The 17,228-nt window shown below is 44.9% G+C and overlaps 1 protein-coding gene across 2 annotated transcripts in view; it reads right to left on the reverse strand.

Moving 5' to 3' along the window:
* Positions 1–8,472, reverse strand: part of RNF19A (ring finger protein 19A, RBR E3 ubiquitin protein ligase) — a 59,940-nt gene extending 51,468 nt beyond the window's left edge. The window contains exon 1 of one of the 2 annotated variants that reach the window (XM_075085505.1): positions 8,386–8,472. The gene's annotated coding sequence lies outside the window, so the exon portion shown is untranslated. Of the gene's footprint in view, positions 1–7,909; positions 8,024–8,385 lie in introns of those variants that run through there. The other variant, XM_075085504.1, reaches the window with a different exon arrangement.
* Between the last annotated feature and the right edge of the window lie 8,756 nt (positions 8,473–17,228).

The raw sequence follows: 17,228 nt of genomic DNA on the forward strand, positions 1-17,228 counted from the left end.
CAAAAGCAAATTTGCAGAAGGTTTAAGAGAATCTGTCCACAAATGCAGCATACTGTGGTTTTACCTTAATTGTGCATATGCCATTTTCCATATAATGGCTTTAAAAGGCATACAGTGCAAAGATCCCCACAGCTTGTGGGAGATAATTTAGGTTGAATATGTGACTTAGAAATTATTTATTACCCTTAAAACAGAAAGGTGATAGTGTGTGACCTTTGAGATAAGAAAAAGGATATGATTACAGAGCCCTAAAAAATACAGCAGTACCTCACACCCCAGAAAAAAACCAAAACCAAGCCAAAACAGAAAAAAGAAACAATAAAAACAAGACGATGTCACTATCTTCATATTTTACTCAAACAACACTTCTTGGTCTAGATCTAGCCACGTATCATATTATGTTGATTAGGGCAAGGTGTAGGAGGTGGGAAGAAACCGTTTTCTCTGAAACAGTAAGCAGAGAAACAGCTGAAGCACTGCTGGGCAGGACTAAACAGGATGCTTCTATTTCTTAACCCATACCCCAGTAACAACAACTTCTTGCAAAGCTTCAATTCAACAGCAAAAGATAAGTTTATCTGGCATATCACATACCTTATCTACTAATTAAATTAACACTGAAAACAGGGGAGCTTGTTCTTCCTTTCCCAGACAGGGAGGCAGCATGTAATCCTAATAATCTGAATTCTTGCAAGGCAGGATCTTTCTCTTTGTCCTTGTTCTCTTTTCATTAGTTAGTTAATCTGTTACCTAATTCATCTTGGAATCATCTTTAATTGTTAATAATGGAAAGACCCGGGACTCCTGTGCTGAGCCTACAGGGCTCTCTTCTCTTCTTACCCTGGCTAAATTTCTGCCTGGTGTCAGGTCACAGAAGGCAAAGTCTACTTTTCTGCAGCTACACACCACCACCGCAGACAGTCTGAACAAAAGTGTACTGCCACATAAACAGGAAAAAAGAGGCAACAGCAAATAGGAACAGGAAGTGGAAGAAAGGAGAAAAAATATAACTAGTCAGGTAGGATTTTAAGGAGGAAAATCCTTTTGGTCACTAGATACAAAAATTCCTCAGTCGAAATGGAGGTGGCTTAAAACCACAGTGTTGTGAAATTAAGAGAAATAGTGAGCACAATAGCTTTGCAGGTTTCTTGTCTATGTTGTCCCACAGATAAACTTGCACTGACTGCAGAATCTTACACTTCAGGAAAGCAACAGCCTGGCTTCACAGGCTATAAGCACTAAAGATCCCTTTGCTTAAAAAGGACCTAGAAGTTTGATACCTCCATCTCTGACCCTGAGTAAAAGAGCTCCTGGTCTTCCAAGATGTATTTTTAGCAGTGTCGTATAAAAGCAAGCTTGACTCCTTTTTCTCAAAATGCAAAGTCAAACAAAAAATATCAGTTACAGCTTCACAGGTAAGATGAAACTGAGAAGGTAACCGCTTTTCTCAGGAAAAGGTAAGATGAAACTGAGAAGGTAACCGCTTTTCTCAGGAAAAGGTAAGATGAAACTGAGAAGGTAACCGCTTTTCTCAGGAAACTGAAGCAAGGTCTCCAACTCAGCAAAAAAAAGTGATTTTAAAGGCTTTATTCTGTTTATATTTGACTTAAGACAAAGGAACATAAAGTCAGAGCACCTCCATCACGACACACAGTGGAGAAGTCTGATAAAAATTATTTTTCCAGTACACAATCTAAGAAGAAAGTCTTTAACATTGCGCATACTTCATCTTAGAGTCACATTTCTTTGCATTGATCAACATATTACATTGCTTATTAGGGAAACACGAAAGGCAGACCCAAAGTAAGATAATTCCCAATGGCTGACCAGCAGAAAATGTTCCTCAGCAGGCTTCACCTTTGCCAGTTGGGTGGTCTCACTATAGTGACTATTTATTCCCATTGAAATGTTATTCTGCTATTAGATGCTCCCTACATAAAGCATTTTGATATGAACGAGAAAATCCAAGCAGTATGTTGCAACAACCACTCTGTCAGCATCTTCACTTATTATACACGCTCCCCACACCAGATGTTCAGTTAATACTTACTAAAACATTTACTGTCAAGGCACAATTACATCTTGATACAAGGAAGAGCTGCAGCACTGAATATGGGCCGAGCATATGGCCCCCAATTTTCAGGTCATAAAAAGCCCAAAACACTTATCAACTATTGACAGAATAAAAGCCTTTTTTTTCCTCCTAAAAAGGTATAAATGTTTTTTCCCCAAGAGAGTTCTGAATGACGATACTGTAGAAGATATGCCAAAACATCCCTCCCCTTGTGTAGTTTTACTGAAATATACCGTAAGTTCTGTGCACCGTGTACTTTCAGCAAAGGAAATGGATGAATGACACATTTAGGCATGGCATCACCAATAGCCTTTTCCTCTGGAATACAACCATTATGGTCCTAAGACAGACTTATTTGCCTAAGAGCGGACAGTTAACAAGGCTATTTTATATAAACATTTAAAAATAAAAGCAAGTTGCAGCAACACTAGTGCTCTGATGTCATCATATCCAAAACGCTAGCAAGGTAGTGCTGTAAAACCCCCAAGCCTTAACTAAAATCTTCTGTCTCACCTGAACCTCCACCACCCAGTAGATCCCCTGATGTGCAGGACCACTTTGCACTCCCTAGAAACTATTACTTGAAAACATACATGAGGTGAATTTGTCTCACCAGAAATCTTACCCAGAGCACTGAACAGTATAGCTGGAACCATCTTACAGACTAAGCATTTTCATATAAAAATAGAACTTGATTAACTTGATGTGGCTCGCAGAGTTTGGTTTTATGTGGAAAGTCTGATTAACTGACAAACTTAAGAGTGATCCTTTTCTTTATTAAGGATACGCAGCATCAGTGAAACACAATGAGATCAAAGCAACATGACTCTTACTGCAAACAGTTTCTCCAGAGTTAGTCCTCTTGCTGAAGCAGTTCTTCATTCACTAAATGGAACAACTGAGGTGTACAGCCAGGGGCTCCAATTTAGAATAAGAGCTCTAATCTGCCTTATGGAAGCAGCTAAAGGACCTATGGAAAAATGCTTGTTTAACAGTAATTTGTCTCAACTATAAATGGAAACAGAACTGACATAGTCCCACAATGACAGTTTGTGCTGAACAATAACAGGATACTTGCATTAACAGAGTTCTGCTCTACCTAGGAAGCAAAACCAAGTGACTATACCAAATTGAATGGGTACAAACATTTATTTCTGCAAGATGCCCTTCAAATGTCTCGCTGAAGACATCATTAACGATATGCTGGCCACTAAAGAGAGGAAGTTTTAATGCCTGAGGAAACACCTGTGGATATGTAAGTTTTATTTAAGCTCATTTTATTAGGTCTCTTTGCTAAGTTGCTTTATCCTAAAGCAACTCTTATATCAGCTTTCCAGACTGGTGCAATATATCTACATGTGAAGTGAACCTGCAGTAAACTAACCCTTCAGAAAAAAAAAGAAATCTACAGCTATTCTCGCCTTGTAAATGGCAATCACCATTGGAGTGTTCCAGCTGCCTGTCCAACAAGATACTAATAGTCACCCAGCAGGTGACTGACTTCAATACACAGTTTAAGAGTGGAAAAGCCTAGAGTAATCTTTCCATTGCAAAAAACTAACCTAAAGCAGAAGGACTCCTACTTTTTCTCATTCTATGGATAAACCTCAAGCTAGGGTTAATTCTTCTTAGAAGCATGACATAACTTCTATGAAAGTGAAGCAAGACAGACAGTCAAAGCCCTCTGACTTGCCTTAATGAGGAAAGACCTAAGGGTGGTATCACAAATGACATCTCACAACTCGGTTATGCAGCTTTTCTTCCTCTGAGTTCTACTCTGAAGAACTCAAGGACTACTTGTAAGCCATACTCACAACAGGAAAAAAAATTCTAGTAGAGCCCTGTAATATTCTAGTCCCACACAACATTTACAGTTCTTTTTAGATATCTACTGCTTTGTTTTGGATCCTTGAGTCAGTACCTGCACTAAGATGAAAAAAAAGGTCAAAACAAGCAACCCATGCCAGAGAAGGACCAGCAATCAAGCCAAGGTAAAACACAGTCCTGCAGTGCCTGAGAATTGCCGGAAATGTACATGAAACAACCAGAGATCACTGAAGAAAGAAAGAAAACTAAGCTTTCTTATGACACAGACAACCAAAGTCTCTTCCAATCAATGAAAATCTAAACTTACAAGAAACTGTCAGATAATAAGGTGAACATTAGTTCACAGAAGTTTGGAAGAAATTTGGCAATCCATAAGTAGCAGCAATAGACCAAATACCTACTTAGATAATAACTTATCACAAAGCACTAAAAAATAAAATAAACAAGAGTGCCTGAAGAAATCTTCTGAGGTAACCTTCAAGCAAATACTTCAGAGGGAAGACTGAAATTCTACTCTTTAGTTCAAATGTACAGTTGTTTATTTGGACTTCTATTTCTTCCCGAGTTAACGCAGAACCCACAATATCTGAAGTCTAACCTATATACAACACAAAAAGGTTTCAATTTTTCCTTAAAGATTATTTCACTGAAGGCTTAAAAGACAAACTACTAGAAATGAACTAGACTAAATCTCAGATGAAACTTCCACTTCAGAGACTCAGAAATAAAAGAAAGTCTCCTCTTGTGAAAAATTAGGAACATTGAAAAACCCAACTGTTTTTGAGGTACTGATACAGCCTCTTCCATATTCCTTCTATGGGGACAAAAATTGTACACTGCAACACTTCTAAAAACGACCAGTTCTCTAAGACTCAGCGTAACCTTTCACCTTCTTTGTGGAAGACTACCTCCAGGTGCAATTCAGATTCAGTATCTTGAAGCTGTGTTACGTACTCCGATTCATTCAGCTACACATCTTCCATCAGTTCACACAGAAGGAATAATGGAAGCTTAGAGCTAAGACAAAGGCAAGAAGACGAATATCTGAAGTCAACCTCTTTAGGGGTAAGCCAGTGTTAGAATGAATTTTATTAGTCCTTCAAAGAGCCTTTGCTGACCCTAAGAAAGAATCAGACTGACTCACAACTCAGCTACAAACTAGAAATCACACTAAGAAGACTAGGGCCTAAAACATGTATCCATCAACTCGTTCTAGTCAGGTATTAAAATTTACTCTACTAGGCTGGTATGTGGTGTTTACGTACAATTCAGAAAACAAATCACAAAGCTAATTATGAATTTCTGACCATGGGCCAGAGTAAACTGACCCCATAATGGAGACCACAAGCTTGGCTGAAGGCCATCAGGAGATGGTGGTGCAGACCAGTGTAGTTGTACTTCAGAGTTCAAAGACCTTTCTTAGCGCTTCCAAACCAGGATTCAGAAGTCCTGTGAAAAGATTTAGGCACCCTACTTTGTTTCCCTGGAAAGGAGGGTGGGGGGAGTCTTTGCAAGGAATACTTTAAGACTAAGTAGGTATCAAAAAGTTGCAAACATAAAAAAGCCCCAAACTGGACTGGTTAGGAAGAATCACCTACCCACTGAACAAATTCAGTCTGAAGTTTTTGTCATAGCTAAATCCTGTTAATTAATAATAGGAAAAAAAAAAGTATACACATTTTACATCACAAAAGGCTCTACCCAACTGCTAAAAGAATTCAAGGGTTCGTTTTCTTTCACAGGTTGATGATATTCACATAAAGCAAGTTGTCCTAATGCATATATTAATGCTAACTGGGAATCCCATAGCTAAGGGAGCTTTAATGATTCATTTACTAATGGAGAGACCAGGATTTGTACACACTATGAAGGTAAACAAATATATCTGTCAAGCATCTTCCTTCCTCCTGAGCCTCACCTAGCATAATTAATCAAAATCTGATGATTGCTCTATGTAAGAAATGTGTCATTTGTCTGGTAGATTTAAGGGGAAGGGGAGAGAAGAAAACCACACATACACATTTCAACTCCCACTTTTAGAAATTATGATCTGATGTCCTCAAACTCAAAAACAGATTACAACATAAACATAACAGCTAGAATTCAGCATTTTATAAATGCTGAATTGTATAAAGTACAGCTGAAATTCTGGCATACTTCAAAAAACCATGCATATAAAAGCTACACAGAGGTAAGCCTTTTACTGAACTCATTTTTAAGAGTAGCATTATTTCTGTTATGCAAAAGTGAAGCTTTCATTTTCTGGACCAAACAAGCCCAGGTCACATGCAATGTAAAACAACCCCACGTGCTTTCTCAGCTTTCTGAAAGCTTTAAGTACAAGCATTTAAACTTTTACAGGTAAACTAATGGTAAGATTTTGGAAGTTGTTAAGTAATGTTACACAGCTATTATCTCTAAGCACACAAGTGAATTCTTTTAGCTGGGCAATTTATAATTTATAATTTATAATTCAGTTTGACATGGGTATTAAACTGAAAACCTTCCTTTCCAATGAACGTAGTAAAAAACATTTCATCAGACACTGAAATAGTATTAAAAACACACCTTCAAGGAAAACACTTTTTAAAATGAATTTATAATTAGTTTTGTATACAGAATTAAATCCTGCAAGACCCATTTCACAAACTGCCCTTTACTTTTTAAAAATAACACTGTCCTTGATGACAATTGAGATAAAGCACTAATCAGTACCAATGCCAACTACAGTACTTCAACAGAAACAAGATTTGTTGTGCTCCTCATGGGGAAACACAGGCAGGCTTCCAATAAGTGACCACAAGGGCACGAAGGCTTCAAATTTTGATTTCTCTGCTCAGCAATAAATACATTCTACCACTGTCCCTTTGGCATATCCCCATAACCCTACTCCACTACTATCCCTTTGGCAAAGCCCCATTTCCTTCTGTCATACAGCACAAGAGCCGGACGGGAAAGGCAGGACACCTCCCCAGTGCCAACCATCACCTCTTCAGCTCACTTACACGCAGGCTGGCGTTCAGATTGTTAGTTACCCGTTTTCCCTGTCCTTCCAAGCCGTGCCTGCAATAGTTGCTCTGTGTATAGAAAACGCTGCCAGGTGGAAAACTCCCAGCTCTGCAGAAGGACCTGGGCAAGGAAAACACTCGGCAAGACTCTGGCTATCATCACTGCTTGTTCTCCCACCGCCTTTACAGCCGAGATGCGATATCCCCAGACACTCGAAACCCCTCCGCTCCTCCGGTTCACCGGATCCGGGGTGGAGAACAGAGCAGAGGGATAAACGAGAGATACCCGGGGGGAGGGGCGGTGAGCCCTGCCCCCGGCCCGCGCTGAAGGCCCGGGAACGGCGTGCCCCGTTCTTCCCGCAAGTTCAAGTGCAGGAGTTTCCCGGGCCCCGGCGGCGGCCCGGTGCCGCTGCCGGGCGGCAGGAGCCAGGCGCCCGCCGAGGGGGACCCCCCGCGCCGCCGCGGCCCACCCGGGCGGAGGGCGGCAGCACCGCCCCGCACACCCCCGCACGCCACCCTGAGGCCAAGGGAAACCCACCCGGCGACACGACGCCACCCCAGGCCCGCGGGCGAGGGGCGGCCCCGGCCGTCAGTGGACGTCCCCCCCTCCTCCGCCACGGCCCGGGGCGGGACAGGCCCCTCGACCCGCCCGGGGGGAGCCGAGGGGAGACAATGGACACGATGACTTCACCCTCCAGCAATGTGAGGAGCAGCGGCGGCCACCGCCGACCTCCCCCCGGCCCCCGGGACACCCCTGGGCCGCGGCTGACCCGGCCGCGGCGGAGACCCACCCGAGCCCTCTCCCACCCGGGCCTGGGCCCCCGCCCAGAGGCGGCTCCGGCTGGAAGGCTCCGCTCCACCCCCCACTCTCCGCCACGCTCAGGGCGGCGGCTGCCGGCGGAGGCCCAAGGCGGGGGACGACGAGGGACGCCCCACACCGCCGCCACCGGAACCCCCCGCCTCCGCGCCCCCTGCCCCGCCGCGGGCCCACCCCCACTACCTGCGGGTCGGCGGGAGGAAGCGGCGCCGCTCCGCCCGCCCGGGCCCAGCCCCACGCAGGAAACGTCTCCGTCTGTGTGTGTGTGTATGTGTGTGTGTGTGCGCGCGCGCTTGTGTGTGAGGGGCGGAGGGGGCGGCGCTGCCGAGCGGGGCGGGGCGGGGCCGGGCTCCGCCCGCGGAGGGAAAGTGGTGCCGGAGCCGTCGGTTTCCGCGACGCGCTGAGCTCACGCGCAGGGCGGTGCCGCCCCCTCGTCCTATCCCGGCGGCCGCTGGGGCGTTGCGGTTCCCCCTCAGACCGGCCGCGGGGGCGGGAAGTGGGACCACCGCGCCCGCCCGCCAGCCAGCTCCCCGCCGCTCCGCTGGGCTCGGCCGGGCCGCAGGGAGGTGTCACCTCGCTGGGCCGCCGCGCGGGGACTTCGCAGCGCTGCCAGCGGAAGCAGCACGGCGGGATTATTTACTGTTCCGCGGGATTCATACCCGTTAAAATGCAAAAGCGCGAGGCGAAGGATCAGCAGTTGCAGTGTTTCAGCAGGCTCGCGCCGCTGAGCGCCGATTCACTCGCCGGCATGGCAAAACACTGATCCCGTGCTGGGAATACAGATGTGTCTTCTTTCCACCCTATTCTTGAGAACCTCTCTCAGAATATGGCCACAAGTCCCCAGCTCCTCCCTCACGGCACGGCCTCGCTCTCCGTGGGCAGCTGCAAGCACCCCTGCCTCCCCGGGCGCCGGCCTTGGGCAGCCAAAACCCGGCCCCGCTCCTCGGTTCTTCCACCTCCTTTTGCTGCCGACGTTCACGCCGCCTTTCGCGGGATTCCCTCTTCCTGCAACCCTAACTCGGCCGCTGCCCTCTCCCAGAGCGGCTCGCTGCTCCCGACCTCTGCTTCCGGGCTAACTCCAGATCACTCTGCTCTGCCCTCTGGCATGTTTTAAGAATTATTTGTATACATTAATATTACATCCGTTTTAAATCGTGTGCTTTTTTTCTTTCTTTCTCTAGTTAATCATTCATGGTGTCTTGTGTCACCTCTGAATTCTCTGGAACTGGAGTTTGTCCTGACGAGCGGTGCTTCCGTTAAGCCGGTATGGAACCTAAAAGCTTATTCTGGAAAAAGTTACTAATTACCCAACCTGTATTTAACATGTGCAAATATTGTAAAATGAGTAAAAGGTACCACGCTTTTCCTGCGGGATTCGCAATGTACGGTCTGTTAAAGGCTTGCGCATGTACTTACCTTTATTTATGTGCATTGTTCCATTTCAGTCAATAGGACTACTTCCAGTACATCAAATTAAGAGTGAGCACAAGTCATTCCATGGTGAGATACTTCATCTGAAATGACAGAATAGGCAATTACCACAAACAGGGAGGGGAAGTGGAAAATGAGGGTAACAGCAATGAGATTATACTGGAATTTGGTACATTGTGTACAAACCACAGCAGTTCCTTCTTTGCTTGTAAAAGCCAGTGGCTAGGTGAGTTACTTGGGCTTCAGTATTGTAAACTGGTACGTGTCACCAAAGGTGTGTAAGTAGTGCCATTGTGTTCTATTGGATAAGATAGGAAGAAAAATGTTACATATTACTGTTTGCAGGATAAAGTCTTGGCCCATTTCTTATGTATGAGATTTGGAAAACAGAGAAGTTGAATTAGAGAACTGAAGTTCATAAAATGAGGGGAGAAAAAGGGAAAGGCAAGAGTGGAGGTGAATGAGAGAAAGAAAATGAAGAAGGGAACAGGCAGGTTAGCATACGGAATAGCATGACAGGTGAAAAATTTTGACTGGAACAGTAAACTCTTTTACCAACTCAAATGTGCAACCACCAATAAGACAAAAAACAGCAACAAGAAATGCAAAGCAATGCAGTAATATATTGCTTTTTAAATGTCAAGAGGGATTCCGCAAATCAGTACAAATATTCTGAAGTCTCTTGGCTGATGCTGGAGAACAGGAGGGGAATAGAGCCCAGGTGTTTTAAAATCCTGCACTGGGAGATTAAGTGGTCACTGGGGTGGTCAGGTAATTTCTCCTTGAAACTGATAAGGGACAAAGCAAACATCCAGCCGGCTACCTTCCTGAGGACTTTGGAGCAGAAAGCCTGCAGCCACGTAGGTGCTTTTCATTAGAAGCATTTAAAATAGTCAATTAACAAAATACAGAAAGCAGAGAGGAAAGAGAATCTTTTCTGCACAAGCTGTACACAAAAGCCGACAGTGGTTTGTTTTTATATGTAGCAAAGATATGTTTGCTTGCTTGCTTGCTTATTATTATAGAACAGGATGACAAAGAGGTCTTAAGGAAAAGTAGGGGCTGCCCAAACCCTTTAACAAAGAGGAAATACCTCATGCATGCTGCATTTTGTGAAGCATACAAGACCTATGAAAACAGACAAGCCTGGCTTTCCAAAACACTTTCTGGAGAACATCTAGGGTTGAAGCATTGTGGTATTTCATTCAGCTGCTGGCAGAAAAGTCCAAAGTATTATTTCAGAATACAAAAATACCACCCTCCAAGCAAAGCATCTGGTCTGTCCTGAGGAGACATAAGCACACACAACACACTGCCAAACATGAAAGGGCAAAAATCATATCGGCATGAAGAGAGGTGAGCGGACAGGACTGGGAAAGAAAAGTGCTTTTTCTCCCAGTGGTAGGGAATGGAGAAAGGGTATGACATGGACAACCTTATCTTAATTTAGTATATCCTTCTCATAACCTATGCTTGTTTTGAGAGCTGGCCTCAGTATAGTTTCAGTATTTACGTATGAAACCCTGCTCTCTCATATGAAAGGGTACTGTAAAATACAGTGCCTTGAGCCAGTATTTCATGTGTTTATGGTCTTTTCTTTAAACTTATGTTGGGAGACTATCAAATATGATGGCAAATGTTTCCGTCTCTCTGATCCCACATCTGAACCTGTCTTAGAAATGTTTATCTGAATATTCAGCCATCATCTTCAACATAAAATTGGCAAAGCCAAACTCTTTTTCTCTAAAGATAATTTTATATTTCCTGCAGCCTCTGCCATCATCTGGTCTCCAGTCCATCATCTGTAAGGGAAAAAGAGACATCCTCAACCTTTCCCCTCTTGACACACACATTTGTGTCCCTGACCTTTCTCTCATTTTGTTCTGAAGAACACCCTTTGTTTGGGGATTCACCACTCTTCCACATTTTCCAGTTCAACTGTCTTGCCAATTTTTTTTTTTTCTGGAGAGTTTATTTTTAACGCCCCTGATTTTACTGATCTGTCTTACAGTGTTGCCCCCCAGATGGCTGCATTTGCACAAAAAGCATAGCAGAAGATTGATGTGGCAGCAGGAACAAGTGGCATGGGAAGGAAGAGAACTGTTTAAATCAATTTTTCCACTGGAGAAAATGTGATATGAAAATGCATTCTGACTTGCAACTAAAGAAGAAAGGAAAAAGACTCTGATGAACTAAAATGCCTGCAATATGCATTGATAACAAAACATGTTTTTTGGCTGGGCATGCAAAACCAGGCAATGCTAATAAATATCAGTATATAACTGATAAATATCTTATTACTTATTAGTATAGCTGAGATACAAATTGCACGGGACAGGAATAGGTATTGAATTCTGTCAGGCTTCTGTTTACCCTTTCTGAAAGATTATTTGCCATGCACTGATCGTCATCAATTTTATTGAGTGCGGTAGATTAAAAAATACATACTCTGGAAGAAATCCAGATTAGGATTTTCTCAAAAGGCATCACTAACCTGAAAATAAAATGAAAGGATATTTAAATACAGAGGTACCATGATGACAAGCCTAGGATAATGGATTAGTGTCAAATAGAGCTATCTGATGTCAATGCAACCTCACTGATCCAAGTTACAAAGTGGTGAGATACCAGTAAACAATATACAGGATGGGAACTTTCCAAATTATTAGCATGTCATAAAACGTTAAAAATTACGGCTTCCATAGCCATTTCAAACATCTCAGTTATCTTCGAATTACGTCATCTGATCTAATCAGTTTCTGTAGTAGTCAATAAAGAAAAATCAAGGGTAGAAAATTTAGGATATCGAGAACTACAGGTCCCAGAATGTGCCTCCTGCAGAAAGAAAATCTGTTTAAAACAGTTAAATAGGTTTATCTCCAGCCCCAAAGAGAGAGAATTGAAACGGTTAGAGAAATCTGGGTACCTGAATTCAAAAAGTTGCTCCTAAACACGTAGCAGATGTCTCTCAACTTGTAAGGCTCCAAAAGTCTGCAAAAGACTTGTTTACGAGCTCAACATTTCTTGAAGACCTAAAACTCTGCTCCTGGACTATTTAAGCTCTGGAGACTATTCTGGAAGACAGGTGCCTAAAGGTGAGAGTTGCAAGATGCACATGTAATACCGGTGTATTTTCTTGGAGCTAGCCCTTTTTAAAGGTCAGTTGCTAACACTGTCTGTATCCTTAGGTAGCTTCAATTTGTTAGAAAAAGATGGAGTATAACTCAAGTCAGAGTTAGTTATATTGTGAAAAGCAGTAGGCTATAATTTCTGTTGCACAACACTGTTTCCATTCTAGTCTCCTGGGCTTTCCTCCTCTGTTACTCAGAACAGCCTGAAACTTCTGTTTTTCTGGGTTGAAAAGTTATGTGCTTAGTCTCTGCCCAAAGGTGAAATTGTTTCTGGAAAGCTTGAGCAAGAATGTTTTTGCTGTTTTAATTGTGAGAACAGCGGGGTAGGGGGGAAAACTGCATAAAGGTAAAAGCGCTTGAGTGTTTTCTAAATAACTTTTTCATCAACATCACTAGATGTGAAAAGATTAAAGTCATGGTGGAAATAACCCTGCTCAGGAAAGGCCTATACTTTTTCTAAAGCTGGTCTCAAATTAGTCAGAGGGTTCTTCAAGCAGCATGTACAGTCCAGCTTTGGCAGAGCTGGAGGACATTTAGGCTTGCCCTTCCCAAGCAGTGCCTCCATATGTTTATAGTGACAAACCGACTGAAGCCCAAAGTCCTAGTCCACCAGTTGCCCCATTGTTGCATAATCCTTTCTGGGGTGGCTCATCCACACTGTACCTACAGGTTCCCTCATGAATATACTTGGATGGGGGAGGCTAGCAAGGGAGGTGCTTGGTGCCCCTGGGGATCACACTTCAGCCTGCACCATGGCCACATTCTGCTACTGATGGTACAGGACCTCCAAAAGTGTCACAGCAGGCCTTGTGGCCTTGTCTTTCTGCATGTCCTCATGCCACAGTTAAGTATCATCGCTCACTCACAGGCATTTGAGGAAAATATGCTGTGTGGCAATAAGGGGCCAAAAGGAGCCTTTGTCACTGTGTCGATGGGGGTATGCAGAAGCAGAGTGTTTCTCCACAGGAGCACCTCACAATGTCTGGTGAGATGCCTCAAGTCAGCTGCAAGGAGGTCAGTGGACCTGAAGGCAGCATAGGTTTGCACCCAGGGTGAAAACTGCCAGCCTGGACAGCATGAGAAGGAGATTCTAGGCAGCATGACACCACACAACCGGTTGTCACATGCTGTCACCTGCAGTCAATCGAGGCATTGCATGCCCGGCATGAGCACATGTTGAACAAAGGCAGTGAGAGAGGTGTCCTTGGCTGGACCTGTAGCATACAACCTCTGACTCCCCCGTGGCTACAAAACCATCTTGTCAGGGAGCAGCAGAGGCCAGCAGCTCCCCATGGCGGCAGGGCAGGGCCTGGCAGCCAGTGCCTGTCCCACCACCCCAGCCCTAAGTCAGGCAGCTGGAGGACACCGGGGCAGCCCCAGCCCTGGGCATTGGGCACCTCCCTGGGGACAGGCTGAGGCCAGGCCAGAATGTGATCCCACAAGTGGCCCTGGCTTAGTGTGGCCCATGGCAGGGCAGGACATGAGAACCCTGGGCACAGTCAGGGCTGTGGGTGCCCTCAGGGCCCCAACACATCCTTATGGAGAGACTCCATATGGCTTTGACCACCACTGACTGCAAAAGGACCTCACACAAGCAGAGCTCTGTGGGCACACTTGTGTGTGCAGTCACGTTGGTGGTGGAAAAAGACAGGGGTGGTGGTCAGTGAGGAGCAGCTGCCTTTAGCCCCTGCTTAGAGGGTACATGGTTTCTGATACAATGGCTAAGGCTGTGAGAGCCAAATAGGCAAGCAGCAGTAGGACACAGGACCTCTGTACAGGGAGAGCTTTCCAGCACTGCGTCATCCTTCCTGGCCTTACCAGGGCAGATAGGCCATTCATGGGGAGAGTTGCTTGCTGCATGTGGGGAGATGCAAACACAGCTCTACGAGGTGGTCTGTCAATTCCTGCTTGCAATAAAACATCTTGGAGCCCCAGCTGCTGTCCAAGGGTGGGGGACACAAGCAGGGCACTCTGAGGCAGCCCACTCCTTCCTACCACCAGCAAGTGAATTCTGCCTGCCATGTAAAACAGCTCTCCCCATGGGCTGAGGCCACCACCAAGGTGGCAGTTTCACCACGAGGACTGTGCTTGTGACCATGCCTGCCTTCCTGACAACATCTCTGGCAAGTTTCCTGTTTACTGTGATTACTCTCAGCGTGATCCTCATGAAGCAACAGTTGAGGCCTTTTCCTCTTGCCCAGAAGTCTCCTCTGTTGTCTCTCCTTCCTCAGGCTAGCCAGGAGCAGGCCTCCCAGACTGCCTCTGGAGTGAGGTGGGAACCGCTTGCTTCCTTGCATGAATCTGACTCCAGACTCACGTTAGGAACAGCAATTTCCCATGGTCAGAAGCATCCAACTCCAATAATCTCTCCAGCAATTCCCAAGACTTCGAGCCCCTTTTGGGGCTGTCATTGCGTAGAGAGAGGGCAGTGACTGCTGTGCCATGAGATTACCCAGGAATAGTATATAGTTAAATCTTTGACAGAGAGCTCTAAATAGTTTTGATGCATGGTAGGCAGCATAGCAGGATGTGCTAGTTTGGCCATGATGCAACATGACTGGAAGACAACTGCTGATCTCAAATGTCCCTTCCACATGCAAGGGAAGTATCTGAAGCAACCAAAGGTTTACAGTCTAGTCACCACTCAGACCAGGCTACAGAGAAGGAGAAATATCAATGAAGACATTGATGTAATGCCCCAAACCTTTGACAGAGATGAACTTCTGTCTACTAAGCTTCTTCATCCTGCAGTCTAAGCTGGTGCTCACAGAAATGTGCATTGTCTGGGGCTGAGTCCCAGTTCCTGACACCTCCACCAGATACCTGGGTGGTTAGCTTTGGAGAAGTGCTCCGAGTAATGCCCCCTGTATGAATGCAGGCAAACCCCTGTATTCATACACAAGGTTGCAGTGCTGACCCTGAGTGTACCAATACCTTCAGGAGACATGCTCCAGTGGGGACCTGAAGGAAGTCAAAGCAAAGGAGTGGCAACAGAGCTATCTCCAGCAGTATTACCATCAGCTGCAGATCCAGCCCTGCTGGGAATCTTTTCTCCTACATGTGCAAGGAAGAAGCTGAACTGGAGATGATCCATGCAGTGTTTGGGCTAAGACTTCAAGGGCAGCCCCTGCAAGCTCCACACCTGCAGAGAGGAAGGGAGCACATCCCACAGGCTGCTTCCTTCTAGGTCCATTGCAGTCAGGCTATACACTTGTGAGGGGTGAGAAGGCCACAGGAGCATTGTGGGAGTCCTTTCTTCTTTTACTTTGCTTAAAACCAACTTACTTTGTGGGTAAGGGGCATTTAAAATAGTTTTTTTCAACCTGTTAATATTTGATTTGGAATTTGGCATGCTTTTTCAACTTTCTATCTCCTCTCTGCATTCTTGAAGCCTTTGGCAGCTCAGTTTCTTGTCTGCCCAGGGATGAACCAGCCACCTTTACTCAGTGAAAGAATACACGGGTTCTAGACCCATGAAAGGCAAGAAGTGAATCCCACCAGGTTCATTGGAAAGGTCTAGGATTTTTTGTTATCCATTAGTCATTTAATTACAGAGTTGGCAGAACATTCCTGGGAATCTCTCAGATGTGCTACAGACCATGGTATCTGGGAGAGGATCAGCTATGCATTGTTAGGAATGGGCAGTAGGTGTTTACCCATAACAGCTTCCACGCTAACAACCTTCTGGATCAGCTAGGGGATAATCCTCTGAACCACAGCTTGCAGAGTCTTATCCTTTATCATGCTCAAAACCATAGGACTACGAAACGTATTATGCAGTTTGTACACCGGGGATTTTATGTGCACTTGCATTGATGGCAAAGTGAGGAAAATGCTGTGATGTGTTTTCTCCTCCCTGCTGTCCAACAAGGTCCCCAGGAACTGGTTCTCCATCCAGCTTCACCTCTGCCATACTACAAATGGGGTGATGTGACTCCTGGGTGGTGTGCTGACTTTGCCTGTCCTTCTCAAAGAGAAAACTGAATTGATTTAAAATATCTTTAATGTATGTTTCAGGCCACAGTTGCTAATTTCTAGAACGAGGTGTCTTGAGCTAGCCTCTTTCTTTCATGCTAGAATTTGCCTACTGTCCCAAAGTAATCGAGGCAGGAATCAGTGGATTTGGCTCTCCTGAGGACTATGTCTGCCTCAAGTTCTGCAGAAGGTACTGTGTGTGTTGGTGTTGTTTCTTTTTTTTTTTTTTTCTTGGTTTGTCTTCACAGGGTTTCTTTCCCCTTGATTCCTTTCTATTTTTGCACTAGATCAGCTAAACACACGACACCTAAGACTTCACTCACTCTGCCCTTCCTCCACCCCCTACACTCAATTCTGGCCAAGATACATGGACAGATTTCCTCTCACCCAGGAGCAATGAGTCACAAAGTCTGGATGATTAGAAGGAAGGATTAGGGTTTCACCTGCCTTTTGGGGGATCATTTTCTCCTTCAGATACCATTCCTAATCCTATACTCACTGCAGATGCAGTCTACCACAAGACCTGCAGAAGTGACTCCTCTCTGGAGACTGCAGTGCTACTCGTCGCTTTCTGGAAGGTGTTTCTGCACCACATTTATCCCTAAAGGGTTAGAACTGACACTTGACACTGAAACTTGTTCAATTTTTTTGTTTGTTTCAAGTTTCGATAAAGTTTAACCACCGAGATAGTCAAGGTTTCTATTTGAAGCAACAAAAGGGCAGCCATACTGCTCAGCAAGCAGGCTCTCTGATGTTGTTGTGGGGTTTATCTATAATGCAGCTCTACTTTGGTTCAGCCAGCTGCACAACCACAGAGCACAGAGCAGAGTGAAGAACAACAGCTCACCAGCCTTCCAGGCTGCGAAATGTTCTGTGTTGTTACAACATTAATGCTGATATGAACTGAGTGGGTTGAGATCTTGGGATCCTAGTCTTGCCATTGCTGCTTGACTGTTTTGTCCTGC

Source organism: Phalacrocorax aristotelis, chromosome 2, assembly GCF_949628215.1.
Source record: "Phalacrocorax aristotelis chromosome 2, bGulAri2.1, whole genome shotgun sequence".
Taxonomy (NCBI): domain Eukaryota; kingdom Metazoa; phylum Chordata; class Aves; order Suliformes; family Phalacrocoracidae; genus Phalacrocorax; species Phalacrocorax aristotelis.